General features: G+C 37.9%; 1 protein-coding gene across 4 annotated transcripts in view; it reads left to right on the top strand.

Moving 5' to 3' along the window:
* LOC126196030 (ankyrin repeat and SOCS box protein 3-like) overlaps positions 1–16,496 on the top strand; it is a 293,727-nt gene that overhangs the window by 203,292 nt on the left and 73,939 nt on the right. The window lies entirely within an intron of this gene.

The following is a 16,496-nucleotide window of genomic DNA, read 5'->3' as shown; positions in this document are numbered from 1 at the left end:
GCATCTACCTGGGAATCCGTGTCTATGGCCTTCTGAGTCTCGTGGACAAATAGCAAGAGCTGGGTTTCACACGATCGTCTTTTTCAAAACCCATGCTGATTCCTACAGAGTAGATTTCTAGTCTCCAGAAAAGTCATTATACTCGAACATTAATGATTTTATGTGCACTACATTAATGATTTTATGTGCACTACAGTTTATTGTAAGACAAATTATAATGAAATTACTATATCAGAAAGAAATGTTACATACATCAGTATGTGTAACACTATTTTACATGATCCATAAATGTATTTTGTCTGAGGATCCAATAAATAAATGAAGGTTCCAAAAAATGACATCATCCCCATTTCCCCATGAATACACTTGATGCCACTGATAAAGCCATCTGCTATTTTGTTATTCACTGCACCATTTCTGTCTGTAACTATTCTAGTATTTTAATACACAGGAAAGGTGGCTGTTGTGAAATAAAATGCAAGACAATGTTTAATTTTAGTTTGCATGATCTTTAATTCAAAATAGGCTCCTTATGGGTCAGTGCAGAATTGTAAGCATTGGAAAACAATTCTGATACTCAGCCTTTGAAGTTACCTGCAGTACCAGGCTCATAGCATTCTATGTCTAAACGTTTTCCTTTAATTGCCACTTTCAGTTTTGCAAATAGTCAGAACTCATACAGAGACAAATTAGGTGAATAAGAAGGGTGTTCAAGCACCACAACACATTTTTGAGCCTAGAAATTTTGTTGTCTTGCCTTTGTGTGCCAATGCTTTGTCGTGCAACAAACACCATGTTCTTTGATTCCAGTTTCAGGTCAAACCTAAATACTCCTCACTTATAAAAAAAAGGAAAAGTAGTAATCTTCATTCACCATTTTTTTCAGTGTTGGAGATTCTGGACATTTCCATTCTGAGATTTGGCACCTTGTAAGTGGCTTGTACTGAAAACACCATGTTTCATCATTTTCTCACTTTCAGCTCTAAACCTGCTTTTAATCACACTGATTTGGTGAAGAACCTACATTTCTCCACAAATAATGTCAAATCACTTTGCATTCCAATCCAAAAACCTTTCCAACAGCAAACTGACTGTGAACCCTGCCTTGTACAGTTCCAACCAAAATCCCAACTTGACCCACCACCAGTACCTCAAAATCATCCCTTACAAAGCCTTCCAAGAATTCCTGAAATCCAGAATTTCTTCACAACCCTTCCTTATGTCCCTACAATATGACCCTAACCTTTCCTGTACAAAACTCAATATTTCAATAAGGCCTCTCCATGTGAATGTAAAGTTCAAAATTTTGACATTTTCATCCTGAACCTTTGAACGACACATTATTTGTCACTGTTAGACTGTGGTGAAAATAGTGCTGCCCTGACAAGCTGTATACCACTGTGTTTGCTAAATTTTGCAAATTTCTTAGAAGAAAAGGAAGTCCATTGTCAGCAACAATTCTTTGTGGCGAGCCTTTGAGAGAAAATCAGAAAAGTGCACCTTGATAGTGCTGCCAACATTTGTCAAATACATTGGGGTAAGAAAAGGGTAATTGCTGCAGGCATCGACAATAATCAACCAACATGTTTGCAAAAAGGGGCCAGCAAAGTCTATAGGGAGGCATAGCCATGGAGTTTCAGATTCTGGCCAGAAGAAAACTTCCTGGCATGGTGCAGCCAGATTGTCCATGCAAGCATGACATTGCCCTGTCATATGTGTCTGCATATGCAAACAAAGCCACATACTGTTGTAACTGCAACCAGGACGGTCGCGGGGTAGCAATGATGGAAAGCGCGGCGGGACCTGCGGAGAGGCCCACGAACAACAACACAACAGGAGAGGACGGACACAACCAACGAATGACAGAACGAATACAACAAGATCGAACAATGGAGTGACAAGGAAACAAAAACGTCCACTCATACACAGAACAAGGAAGTAAGCTGTCTAGTGAGAAGCGAGGTGTAAACCAATGTATGCGAGATTAGACTGGTTGGCTGAGCACGAGGCAGGAGCTTAAGTACACTATCGGGGGCGCCGCTATTGGCCGCTGAGACCACGTGTTCCACTGTGGTGCCCTCACACTAAAAGCAGGCCAGGAGGAACGCACTGTCACAGCTTACGGCGTGATGGTGCAGAGACCTCCATGGATCTTCGACGTCCATGATGTCTGGTGCGGATTCAAATTCTGCGGCTCATGGTACCAGACCATACAATGTTGGTGCACAAGCTGCTTAGTGCAAACTATTCTCCAAGCACCTCTTTGTAGAAGACTTAAGACCTGCTGCTACAATGAAATAGGGATTAATACACTTGTCTGTTTGTTAGGTGTGTGAAGCAGAATCACATCATTCAGAAGATGTTGGGGCGCAAGAAGTGTGTTTGCACTAAGGGACTGGGAATTCGTTTCTGAGAGTGTGGCCAACCTTTGGGAATGTAACTTTTTGCAAGCATAGTGATTGGTCAGGCTCCGTGCCTTGTGAGATCTGCTGTGAATCAATAGGAAAAGAATCCAGTTCTTGCAAATCAGAAGAATCAATATGTAAACAAGAATCTTCCGATGTATTGAACGCTGCATCTGTGCCCACAGGTAAACGAGACAATGTCTTTGCATGTTGTGCTGTCAGGCGATACAGAATTTCATACTGGTAATTTGACAATAATAGAGAGCAATGTAGAAGCTTTAGTGCTGTGCAGTCTGGAACTTGTTTCAACAGATGAAACATTGCAGTCAAAGGCTTATATTCTGTGACCAGGAAAAATTTCTGCCATACTGGTAATGATGACATTTAGTGACATTGTTCCTTCCTTCTCCAGCTGATTATAATTAACCTGATTGTTGATCAAATTTTTGTAAGCAAATGTGATGAGGCATTCTGTTTTGCCAGTTTTGTGGGATAAAACTGTCCCAAAGACATGGAAAGAGGAATCAACTACAGGCACAAGTGGTTTGATTGTAGTGCATAAGGCAAGGTTCACAAAGCAATGCATTTTTTCAGTCTGTGAAAAGCTTAGTCACAGTCTTTTGTCTAATGAAACAGAACAGTTTTACATCTGAGGCAGTTCAGAGGTGTGGCAATTTCCATGCATTAGGAATGAACTTTATGTTGTGAGTCAATTTTCAGAGAACAGCTTGCAGTTCATGTAATTTCTTAGGAGACGGCAGTTTCTAAATTGCTTGCAAATGTTTTGATGAAGGATGAGTGCTGTTGGCATCAGTGGTATGTCCTAAGTATTCAGTTGTCATGTCGAAAAAGGACATTCTTGCTAATTATATTTGAAGTCAGCCTCAGTTAAAACTTGAAAATACAGTCCAAATTTTTTTAGTTGTTCCAGTTTTTGTTTGGATATGATCATGTCATCAAGATAATTAAAGCAAGAAGGCACCTTGGATGTTACTTGTTCGAGAAAGTTTTGAAACAATGCAGGCGCAAAAGCTCTTCTGAAATGTAGGTGTTGATATTCAAACAAGCTGATGTAAGTACTCGCAACAAAAATTTTTCTTTGTCTCTTTCTCCAATGGTACTTGAAGATAGGGTTCGGCAAGTTCAATTTTTCAGAAGAACTGTCCGCTCGCTAGGCAATTCAAAATTTACTCTATACATGGGATCAGGTGGGAACCAGTGGCTGTCTGTGAATTTACTGTGTATTTGAAGTTCGCACAAAGACAAAACTTCCCATTTGGCTCGTGAATTATGACTAACTGTGATGACCACTGACTTGCTGAAATAGGGGCTGTGGCTGGAGTATGGGTTGTTTGTCTCACGTGAAGTGACAATGGATAGACAGAAATATTGCTCGGCTAAATCTTGAACTTCTCGTGGGTCAGTAACTTTAAGCACTTCACTGAGGCTAGGGTTACGATGCTTTAGAATTTCGGCTCTCAATTTCTGATCTGATAGACAATGAATAATATCATCACAAAGCATTTCATCCTGATAATTTACTCCATAGACACAATTGAATTTACAGTCTGTAGTCATGCCCTGCAGTTCCACTATTCATTCTTTGTAGAACTGACATTGTGTGCAGAAAAATGTATACTACACAGTAGCAATGTGTATTTGACCTTCAAAAAATTCATCTAATGTTGCATTTATGACCTAGCGGCAAGCTTGGGTCTCGCTGAGAGGAAATAATTTCACTAGGAGGTGGTAGGTGTACACTCCTACAAATGAAAAGAAAAATGCACGTTGTGATTCACCTGTGATTCTGTAGGTGTTAAGATGTTGATGCAGTTGTGTTATGTATTCTTTCTATATTTCCTTCGCATTGTTGAACTGTCAGACTGTTGAAATGGTGGAGGCAGTAGCTGAATTTCTTCCTTAGCTTCTAGTGCCTTATGCTGCTGGGCTGCTTGGGCCTGTACAAGACAAGAAGCTGCTGACAGCAGTTCTGTTATTTCTTTACTCTGAAACTGCACAAGAGATGTTAGATGCTGCTCAGCATTTAGATGTTTCTCTCCCTGCCTTGCCATGATTCATTAAATATCTCAACTTAAATATTTTAGCTTAATATATGCACACACACACACACACACAATAAAAAGAATTCAATATAAAGAAAAGATTGTCCTGCTCCAGGGTGCAAAGCTCTTGTTCCAATTTCCTTTTGCTCATTGCCAGTCTGTTATGTCTTCTTTGCACGCTGTGTGGTTCTTTAGTGGATACAGGAGTGAGGAAAACATGTTGTTCATAAACAGACAATTCATGTATTAGTTTATTCTACATCTGATATCAAATAGTAAAAATAATACATAACTTTGTTGCCGATGCTGCTGCATCAGTTGCCAACAGTAGATTTGAATATAGAAATATGAACAGATATGAAAGATTTATAAATCTGTCACTCTTTAGTACAGTGTCTATTCAGAAGATGTAGAGCTCTGGCCCGTACGAAAGTCTGTAAATGTTATTCAACTGATAAACACACAAAATGGGCTCTGTGCATGTACACTTAAGTACACCTGCTGCTGGAGCTTCAGAAGGGATACTTGCATCTCATTGGTAGCAGCATAATTGTTCATGGCAGCATCCTCATGCTGTTGTGATGGCTGTAGGAAATGCAGTGGCATAACTGGCAGTGCGTGTATTTGAAAGTGTGGCCGACCAGATAGTGGCCAATACGACTGAAATGAGGTCCATTCTGTCCGATATTCATCGCCCTCCCAATTTCCGCAATATCCTTGTTAGACCCTGTTTTCCTTCTGCACCCATTTTCTTACATGTGGCTCCTACTCCTGTGGCTGTCCCCACTATAAGACTTGCCCTGTGCACACTCCTACCACCCACAACACCAGCCCTGTAATTGGCATAACATATGTTGTCAACAGGCAGAGCCACCTATGAGTGACACGTCATATTCCAGTTGTGTAAATACTGTTCACCCTTTTACATCAGCATCACTGCTACCAAGTTATCAGTTAGGATGAATGGACATAGGCAGCAGGTGTATATTGGCAACAGACAATATCCTGTTGCAGAGCTTGCTTTACAAAATGACAGTCATGACCTTGATGCCTGTTTCATCACACATGCCACCTTCCCCCAGACACTAGTTTCTTGGAACTCCACAGGTGTTACATGTCCTTAGTTGTCACTGCCCACATGGCCTTAATTTATGTTAATTTGTACAGTCTCACCGAACGAAAGTGCTGGCAGGTCGATAGACACACAAAGAAACGCAAACATACACACGAAATTCAAGCTTTCCCAACCAACGGTTACTTCGTCAGGAAAGAGGAAAGGAGAGGGGAAGATGAAAGGATGTGGGTTTTAAGAGAGAGGGTAAGGAGTCATTCCAATCCCAGGAGAGGAAAGAGTTACCTTACGGGGAAAAAAGGACAGGTATACACTCGCACACACACACATATCCATCCGCACATACACATTGGGTGTCTGTGTATGTGCGGATGGGTATGAGTGTGTGTGCGAGTGTATACCTGTCCTTTTTTCCCCGTAAGGTAAGTCTCTCCTCTCCTGGGATTGGAATGACTCCTTACCCTCTCCCTTAAAACCCACATCCTTTCATCTTCCCCTCTCCTTCCCTCTTTCCTGACGAAGCAACCGTTGGTTGGGAAAGCTTGAATTTCGTGTGTATGTTTGCGGTTGTTTGTGTGTCTATCGACCTGCCAGCACTTTCGTTCGGTAAGTCACATCATCTTTGTTTTTAGATATATTTTTCCCACGTGGAATGTTTCCCTCTATTATATTTGTTCAGTCTCAGCATTTCTTCACCGTAACTATTCCATTCTTTACTCTCTTTTGGTTTTCTTTCATTTTCTGACCTGTCTATTACCCTCCCCCCCCCCCCCCCCTCCATCTCTGTGACATATTATGCACTTAGCTCTTCACTCTTGTTAACTTCTGGATTATGTTTTGCAGTAATATCTATCTTGCATATTTGTCTTCCAACTTTAATAAGCTTTCTGTTTTCCAAATCTTATTTGGAGCAGTCCCCAGCAATCAGTCTTTCCTTCTCGTCCCATTCAGTGAGTCTCTCCTGACATGGTGTTCTGCATGACTTCTCTGAACTCTCCACATTTCCTTGACCTTTTCCTTCCCCTTCATCCCTTCTGCCAGGAGAAGGAGCCACAGGTTCTGAAAGGTTGCAAATTTAAATACCTTTGAATGTGTGTCCTCCTGCCACTGCTTGATCAGTATATATTTTTTATCTATCCAGCTACATTATATTTTCAAAAATTAATTATTTTTGTTGATATATTTCACTGTATGGTGCAATGCAAGACATGAAGTCCCTAGCAGTTGATCTTTTCATGTTTCTGCAATGTTCGACTCTGCAATCTGTTTGATCATCATTGAGTGAGAGGGGCCCAAAGTGATGAAATTCTTAGTTAGAGTGTTATGAATTTTTGTTTTAGGAATTCTAGTGAGCTCATCAGTTAACCTTGTAGGTACACAATAATCACCTCAAAGCATTTCAACCACTTCCTGAATAGTTGACTCATATTGTCGATGATGCTACTGGACATGGATCATTTTCACTGCTTTCTCTATCACAAAATTGTGAATACTAGTTAAAAACATTTTTACAACTCATTGCTTCACTACCATAAATAGTCTGTATTGTTTCAAAAGTGTCTGTGCCACTTTTACCCAACTGAAAACAAAACTTGATATTCATATATTGCTCCTTTGCTCCTTTCACAACCAAAGTTCAAAACTTACTGTTAAAGTATATGTTATTTTGAGCAGTCTGTTAAATTTAAAATGGAAGGTACTTAAAATACTATGTTAGTCAATTCATTCATCCATTCACAGATGACATTAATTACCCAACTATAAAAGTCAGTCACGTTTCCTGTGGGAAAGACTGTATATACATTTCCTGAACAATTACTTGTTTTTGTATGAAATTGTTTTCAGTGTATTTATGGCTGCATCTCAGTACTGTCTTTTCACTAAATATCACGTCAAAAGCCTTTTTATATGAGTTGTTATTTTATATTTAGTTTTCATTTTTCTTGTATTCTTGGACAATGTTGATCTTTTCTTGGAGTTTTAGTAAATTCAGTAAAAGATTATCATGCATTTGACAATGTGAAATGTGAATTTTAAATATCCGGAGGTGATATTACACAGGGAGCTGTTTTGGATTCACTTATGGCTGTATCTGCTGATACAAAATATATGCCTCAAGCTCTCTGCAGTGTATGAACCGATGGTGCTGACACAGTAATGTTTTTTAGTGGTGTTAGTAATTACAAATAGTGATTTTGTCAGGGAAATCAGTTCTCCATATGATGCTCTTTATTCACACAAATGTTGGTAAAATCCCTCCACGAACGATGGATCTTACTAAGGTGGGATGGCTTGTGGCTAACAATACAGCTAGCTGTGCCATAGATTCAACCACATCAGAGGAGTATCTGTGGAGATGCTGGACTAATCCATGGTTCCTGAAGAGGGGCAGCCATGTTTGCAGTAGTTGCAGGGACAACAGTCTGGGTGATTGACAGGTCTGGTCTTGTAACATTAGTCATTGTGCCCATGCTGCACTAGTACTGCGGATGGCTGGAAGCGAGGGGAAACTGCAGCTCTGCTATGTGGCTTTAGGATGATGAAATTCTGTATGTTAAAATAATCTGAAGATAAAATGGTTCATCATTCAGATCTTTGAGTATGCACTACTCAGGAGGATGTCTTTGTCAGGAAAGACAAAATGTGTTCTACAGATTGGAGCATGGAATGTTAGATCCCTTAATCAGGTAGATAGGCTAGAAAATTTAAAAAGAGAAATGGATGGGTTAAAGTTAGATGATAATAATAATAATAATAATAATGGTTTATTTGTCCATAATAACTTTTACAGTCGTGGACATAGTCAGTCAGTACATACATGAACAATAATAATAGTTTAGTTGTAGAAATAAAGTACATACAACATTAAAAATCCTTGATGGAGTAAAAACATTTAGCAATTAACAGCCACTTTAATTTTATTTTAAATATGTTTCCTTTTAACAGTTTTATGGTATTTGGCAGTCTGTTGAAAAAAAATCTTCCAGCAGAAAATGGATTATGATCAGTTGCTTTTTTATTTCTGAATTTTATGTGGTAATCCTCTTTCTTCCTTGCATTATAACTATTCATATCACTATTTATTATACTGTGCTCCATATTTTCTTTTACAAACAGCGTAGTCCTTAGAACATACACTGTTAGTATATTATGATTAATTATTCTCTACAGGATTGACATTCACTAATATTCGCTATTATCCTAATTGCTCTATTCTGGGCTCTAAAATCCCTATCCATGTATACCGTTGGTGCCCCGCCCCAAGTCTCAATACCGTATTGTAGGTGGGAGTGTATAATACCAAAATATATTTGTCTTAAGACTGGTGACACTATTATGCTAGAAAGGTGTTTTAGCAGGTAGGTATTACACGAGATTTTTTTACACATGTAGCTGATGTGCTCCTTCCATGTAAGATGTTCATCAACTATAATACCCAGGAATTTATGTTAATCAATTGTTTCAATTGATAACACTGGCTCAGTATCCACTTGTCTTGATTTGTAATTTAGCATAAACTCCATTAGAATTGCCTTTTCCTTATTTAATGCCAATTTATTTTTAGTCATATATTCTGTGATGAGGCTAGTGTTCTTCATATTATTTTGCACTGCTAGCTATTTTGTAGGGCCCCAGCTTATTAACGAGGTGTCGTCGGCATAATTCACAAGGTCTGCATTTTTTGGTATTATTATATCATTGATGTACACAGTGAACAGAAAAGGCCCAATAATACTTCCCTGAGGGACTCCACAGTTAAGAATTTTATAAGATGATTTTACTGTTTGTATAAGTCTCCCGGTTGTATGATACAACTTAGCACATTGTCTCCTGTCAGCAAGGTACAATCTTAAAAAATCTAATGCCACTCCTCTGACCTCATAAGTTTCTAACTTATGTAGAAGAATGGAGTGATTTACATTATGAAAAGCCTTAGATAGGTCTAGAAAGGTGCCAATAACTTTTTTTGGTATTATTATATCATTGATGTACACAGTGAACAGAAAAGGCCCAATAATACTTCCCTGAGGGACTCCACAGTTAAGAATTTTATAAGATGATTTTACTGTTTGTATAAGTCTCCCGGTTGTATGATACAACTTAACACATTGTCTCCTGTCAGCAAGGTACAATCTTAAAAAATCTAATGCCACTCCTCTGACCCCATAAGTTTCTAACTTATGTAGAAGAATGGAGTGATTTACATTATGAAAAGCCTTAGATAGGTCTAGAAAGGTGCCAATAACTTTGTTTCCATCATCAAGTTTATTCAATACTGCTTGAATAAATGTGGCTATGGCTTTTATTGTAGACTTGCCATTCCTAAAACCGTGTTGAGAACTTTTTAATATATTGTACTTAGAGAAAAATGATTCCATTTGATCAAGAAATAGCCTTTCCAACAACTTACTAAGTTCTGATGTCAATTACATCAGTAGTTTTTCCCTTTTTATGCACTGGTCTTATTTCAGTGACTTTAACAAGTCAGGAAATGACCCCTGTCTGAAAGAGCTGTTTATTAAATGTTGCAGTGGCTTTATTAACTCATTACTGAAGTGAAGTGGCAGAAGGGATAATACTTCTGGCCAGATCAGCACAGGTTTATCACCACAAAATCAGATATGGGTAATGCAAGAGTAGGCCTCATAATGAAAAAGAAAATATCAGTGTGAGTAAACTACTATGAACAACATAGTGAATGTGTTACCATGGCCAAGATATATGAAGAAAAGACCACAAAAGTACAGATTTATATGCCAACTGGCTCCACAGATGATGAAGAGATTGAAAGAATGTGTGATGATGAGATAAACAAAATTATTGGATAGTTAAGGGAGATAAAAATTTGATTGTGATGAGTGACTAGAATTCATTAGTAAGAAAAGGAAAAGAGGAAAATTGTAGAAGAACATGGATTGGAAGAAAGGAATGAAAGAGGAAATTGCTGGAATATCACAATTCTATAATATTTTTTATCACCTTTATCACAAGTGAATGAACAGTTATTTGATTATACTTATACATTGATGAAGTGAATACCTGTTAACCAGAGATAATATTTACATACAGTGACATTTTATGCACTTTGAAATCTATTATGCTATGCTAAATTCAGTTGTTGTTTAAGATGGAGAGATTCTGATTTATTATCTATTAGAAACAATCTGTATTGGTATCAGGGGTGTATTGTTAATGTCCTATAATTGAATCATTACATTACAATAAACATCCACCACCAACTGTAATGGTGAAGACTTCGATCATATTGATGAGTACTCATTATTATTAAAAAGTACATAAAACTTTTAGAGATACCCTGCATCGTATTGGTGTGAGGTGGACTCTGGCAGTGACGAACCTGCAGTCACACTGCCAAAATAATCTCAGACATCACCACAAAATCACCCAACTTGACACTGTGGTGCACTTGGCTTGATCGTAGCTGCACCAGCAAATATTTCTGTGAAACTTAAACATAACAAGATCTTTCAGACACAGAAGTAATTCTCCTATTCACCGCAATGGCAACATTAGGCACTTAAACACAATTTTTACAACACACTTAAGAATAAGGACGGGGGATAACAAACCACCAGGTAAATTTTACAAGGAGCATCATTTAATCATCGTTGTAATAATTGTAAAAGAATGTTGCATATGTGGAAAATACTTAGGGACACTGTAAGGTTTAAGATTGAATATATAATGATAAGACAAGAGATTTTGAAATCCCTTTTTGCACTGTAAAATATTTCCAGGGAAAAATGTGGACTTCATGCATAATTTATTGGTTATAAACTGCAGATTGAAATTGTTAGGAAATCAGAGCGGTGGGACCTGGATAAATTGAAGGAACCAGAGATTGTTGAGAGTTTCAGAAGTAGTATTAGGCAATGTTGGAGTGAACAGAGGAAAGGAAAACAATAGAAGATAAATGGTTAGCTTTGAGAGATGAAATAGAGAAGGTAGCAGTGGATCACATAGGTAGAAACACAAGGCCTTCTAGAAAACTCTGGAAAGCACAAAAGGTACTGAATTTCATTGAAGAAAGGAGAATATAAAAAATGCTGCATGTAGCAGGCTAAATAGAACACAAACTTTAAAAAATTAGACAGAAAGTGAAAATGGCAAAGCAAGAAAACCTAGAAGACAAATACAAAACTGTAGGAGCCTGTATCATGAGGCAAAAGATAGGTTCCACATATATAAAAAATTAAAGAAATCTTTGGAGAAAAGAGAAGTAGCTGTATGGATATCAGGAGCTCAGATAGGAAGCCAGGACCACGCAAGAACGGGTAAGTTCGAAGGGGGAAGAAATATATATATGGAGTCTGTATAAGGGAAACAAGCTTCAGCAATATGTTATAAAAATTGGAGACATAGTAGCTGTAGATTAGATGGTAGATATGAAACTGCGAGAAGAATTTGCACACACTGAGAGACCTAAGTGGAAATGAGCCCCGGGAATAGATAACATACCCTCAGAATTACTGAGATTTTTGGGAGAGCCAGCCATGACAAAATTATTCCACTAGCTGTACAAGATATATAAGACTGGCAAGAAAGCAGTGCTGACAAGTGCGAATACTTCTGAACCATCACTTTAATAAGTCATGGTTGCTTGAGGAAGGTCAGTTTGGGTCCCAGAAAGTTGCAGGAAAATGCAAGGCAGTACTTGACCCTATGACCTATCCTAGAAGGCAGGTTGAAGAAAGGCAAATCCATATTTATAATATCTTTTGATTTAGCGAAAGCTTTTGACAGTGCTCACTGGACTACTGTGAAATTTTGCAGGTAGTAGGGTAAAATACATTTATATCTTTACCTACATGACTGTGTTGCAACTCACATTCAAGTGCTTAGCAGGACATTTACTGAATCACCTCCAGATCATTTCTCTACAGTTCCACCCTGAACAGTGCATAGGAAACGGGAATACTTAAATCTTTCATTGCAGGTTCTGATTTCTAGTATTTTATTACAGTGATAATTATTCTCTATGTAAGCTGACATCAACAAAATATTTTTACATTCAGAGGAGAAAGTTTATGATTGAAATTCCATGAAGAGCTCTCACTGCAATGGAAGATGCCTTGGTTTTAATGATTGCAACTGCAATTTGCATATCATATCTTATCTGAGACACTCTCTTCTCTACTTTGTGATAATACAAAATGAGCTGCCATTCTCTGAACTTTTTAATGTCCTCTGTCAGTTTTATGTCTGGTAAGGATCCCATACCACACAGTAGTGCTGCAGAAGAGGACAAACAAGCATAGTGAAGGCAGTCTCTTTAGAAGATCTGTTGCATCTTTTAAGTGTTCTACCAATAAAATGCAAGCTTTGGTTTGCCTTCCCCACAACATTTCATTGTGATCATTCCAGTTTCACTTGTTCATTTATGTGATTTATCGTGTAACTCTAATTTAACAGATTCCTTTTATTACTCATCTGGATGACCTCACACTTTTCATTATTTGGAGTCAATTTCCACTTCCCACACCCTACAGGTATCTTGTGTAAATTATTTTGCAGTTAGTTTTGATCTTCTGATGATTTTACTAATGGTAAACATCATCTGTAAACAATCTAAGAGAGCTGCTCAGATTGTTTCCAAAATTAATTGTATAGGTTAGGGTCTATACAGCAGAGGGTCTATAACTCCTTCTTGGGTAACTTCAGTTTTATTCGATGCTATGACTTTCTGTTAATTATTGTGAACTAGAAGAAAGAAAGATTAGGATTAATGTCTTGTTGATAATGAGTCCACTAGAGATAAAGCACAAGCCCAGATTATTTGTTAAGGATGTGGTAGGAAATCGGCTGTGCCCTTTGAAAGGAACCATCCTACTGCAAACTGTGACATTTCTGATAGGAAATCACAAATCTAGTTGCACAGCTATATCAATCATAGGCACGAGTTTGATTAAAAGCTGCTGGTGAGAAATGGTGTCTAACAACTTTAGGAAATCTAGAAAAATGAAATCACTTGAAGATCTCTTGTCGATAACACTCATTACTTTATGTAAATGAAGAGATAGCTGTATTTCGCAAGAATGATATTTTCCAGTTCCTTGCTGACTGTGTGTCAATAGATTGTTTTCTTCAATGTAATTCATAATGTTCTGTAATTCATAATGTTCGAATACAAGGAGCAGAAAATTATTTACAACTTGTTCTGAAACCAGACTGTTGTTATATTTGTCAAAAAAACATGAAATCATGGCAATATTTGAGAAGGGAGTGAGACATGGTTGTAGTCTATCCCCAGTGTTATTCAGTCTGTACTTTGAGCAAACAGTAAATGAAACCAAGGAGAAATTCGGAGAGTTAATTAAAGTTAAGGGAGGAGAAATAAAAATATAAACCCTTTCCAACCCAATTTTTCTACTCGGTGCATTCTCCCTAACTCTTACTTATTTTACGCAGATAAGGATGTGATGGATTACAGGTTATTATGCTTCTGTCTAGAAAACATTAATGCAGTTTGAGGTCAGGTGAACATCTTTATTTTCCTTTACAGTAGTTTTTAAAACTACATATGGTATTTTTGTTTGTGGTTGTTTATAATTGTTTCTGTATTTTATTTCTTAAAACATTCTTCAGAGTGGTGACCAGGCTTACTATTGCATGTTTCACAACAGAAAATTGTTTCTCTGCTTCCTTCTTTTGCCTTGCGTGTGCTGCAAACCTTGCTATCCTTGCTTGATTTTCTTTTTATTTTGCATTATAAAATGCACCTTCTCATTTAGTTTCACTTGGTATCAGACAACGATGGTCTTGCTCTCTTCTTTGAATTTGAATTTCATGCCTAGCTGACTAGTCTTCCTGTATTTGTCTTTCCATAATATCGAATGTGAGAAGAAACATGACCATTTTCTGAATCATGCAGAGAGAAAACTTGTAAACCCTACTTCATAGGATTTCTTTAAATCCTGTAATGCTCTCGTCCATAGCTCATTTCTTTTTGGTACCGTACATGAAGTTTTTTGCATTTGCTGTGGATATACTCATTTATGTTCTTCACCTTGCTCCCTCATGTGTATTGACACACTGAGCTGTAACAGGTGGCAGCGTCCAAAATATCTGAAAAATGTGGAGATGAGGAAAAACATCCTTGAAAAATGGAATTTGTTCTAGCCAGTCTTCTGTAAAATAATCAACTAATTCTGCTCTCAAATTCAAGTCCATGTTCAATATTACATTCAGAAAAACCTTCCATTCTTCTAATGAAACATCCCTCAATGAGTGCCACATAGACCATTTTGTAAATTGAGTGACTTTCTGTATCTTTTCTTCACCATACATATTTTTAGCATTCACAAAGTCTCTAATAAAATTCTCAGTGAATAAGAGTTGGAAATATTGGATTTTGGTCAAACACCATGAGTAATGGTGAAACCTGGTTGTATGACAGAAAAAGAAAACATCATGCAATCACCATCAGCATCCAAGTATACTTTCTAGGTATGTGCTATAGATTGTTTCTTTTCATCACTTTCCACTGCACCAGTAGATTTTGATTCACTATCCCACAGAACACTGCACACATTGGATGTTTCTTCCCAGTCACTTTCAGTACTAAATCCTTTGTCTTCAGCATCTTCAGAAAGCCACCTGGCAATATCATCACCACTGACATATTTTCTACTGGAGATTTGAGTCACCAGATCTTCTTACTAAGTGCTGCCAAGCACCTAGCAAAATTCGAGCGGTGTATCTAGACAGAAAGCACAGTAATGGAAATGTGTCAGACATTGGAGCTATAGCGGAAAATCCCTACAGTGGATTGGAAAGATTAAGGTTTGCAGATGACATTGTTATTCTGTCAGAGACATCAAAGGTCTTGGAAGAACAGTTGAGTAGAATGGATAGTTTCTTGAAAGAGATTATAATGTGAACATCGACAAAAGTAAAACAAGGGTAATGGAATGTAGCTGAATTAAACATATGTTGAGGGAATTTGAGTTGCAATCAGACACTAAATGTAGTAGATGAGTATTGCTGTTTGAGCAGCAAAATAACATGATGGCCGAAGTAGAGAGGATGTAAAATGCAGTTCCTATGACAAGAAAATCATTTCTGAAAAAGGGAAATTTGTAAATATTGAATACAATTTTGAGTGTTATGAAGTACTTTCTGAAGGTATATGAATGAAGTGTAGCCTTGTATGAAAATGAAGTGTGGAGGATAAACAGTTCAAACAAGAAGAGAATAGGAGTTTTCAAATGTGGTGCTATTGAAGGCTGCTGATATTAGATGGGTAGATTGAATAACAGAGGACAAGGTACTGAATTGAATTGGAGAAAACAGAAATTTAGTGCAAACTTGACTAAAAGAAGGGGTTAATTGATAGGACATGTCCTAGGGCATCAAGGAACAGGCAGTTTGGTAAAGGGGGGAAATATCGGGATGGGGGAGTAAAAAACATAGAGTGAAACCAAGAGATGAATGAATACAGTAAGCAGCTTCAAATTGATGTAGATTGTGAAAATTGGAAATGTGTGGTGAATTCGTATGGGACCAAACTGCTGAGGTCATCAGTCCCTAGGCTTACACAGTACTTAATCTAACTTACACTAAGGACAACACACACACTCAACTCAAGCCCAAGGGCGGACTCGAACCTCTGACGGGGGGGGGGGGGGGGGGGGGGGGGGGGGGGGGGGGGGGGGAGCTGCACGAACCATGACAAGGCACCTCAGACCGCGCAGCTAACCTGTGTGACTATAGATTGTGGTAGTGGTGCAGAGATGAAGAGGCTTATACGAGCTAGACTAGCATGGAGAGCTGTGTCAAATCAGTCTTCGGACTGAAAACCACAACAACAACAACAGTGGTAAAACTTCAGATTGAGAGTTACTAGAAGCTGCACTAACATGATATTCTGCATTCAGTATGAGATAATATCACTTATCAAGCTTAGTAGCACTATATTTGCTCAAAAATGCTTGC

Source organism: Schistocerca nitens, chromosome 1 (genome assembly GCF_023898315.1).
Source record: "Schistocerca nitens isolate TAMUIC-IGC-003100 chromosome 1, iqSchNite1.1, whole genome shotgun sequence".
NCBI classification, from domain to species: Eukaryota; Metazoa; Arthropoda; class Insecta; order Orthoptera; family Acrididae; genus Schistocerca; species Schistocerca nitens.
This window is presented reverse-complemented; position numbering and strand designations above follow the sequence as displayed.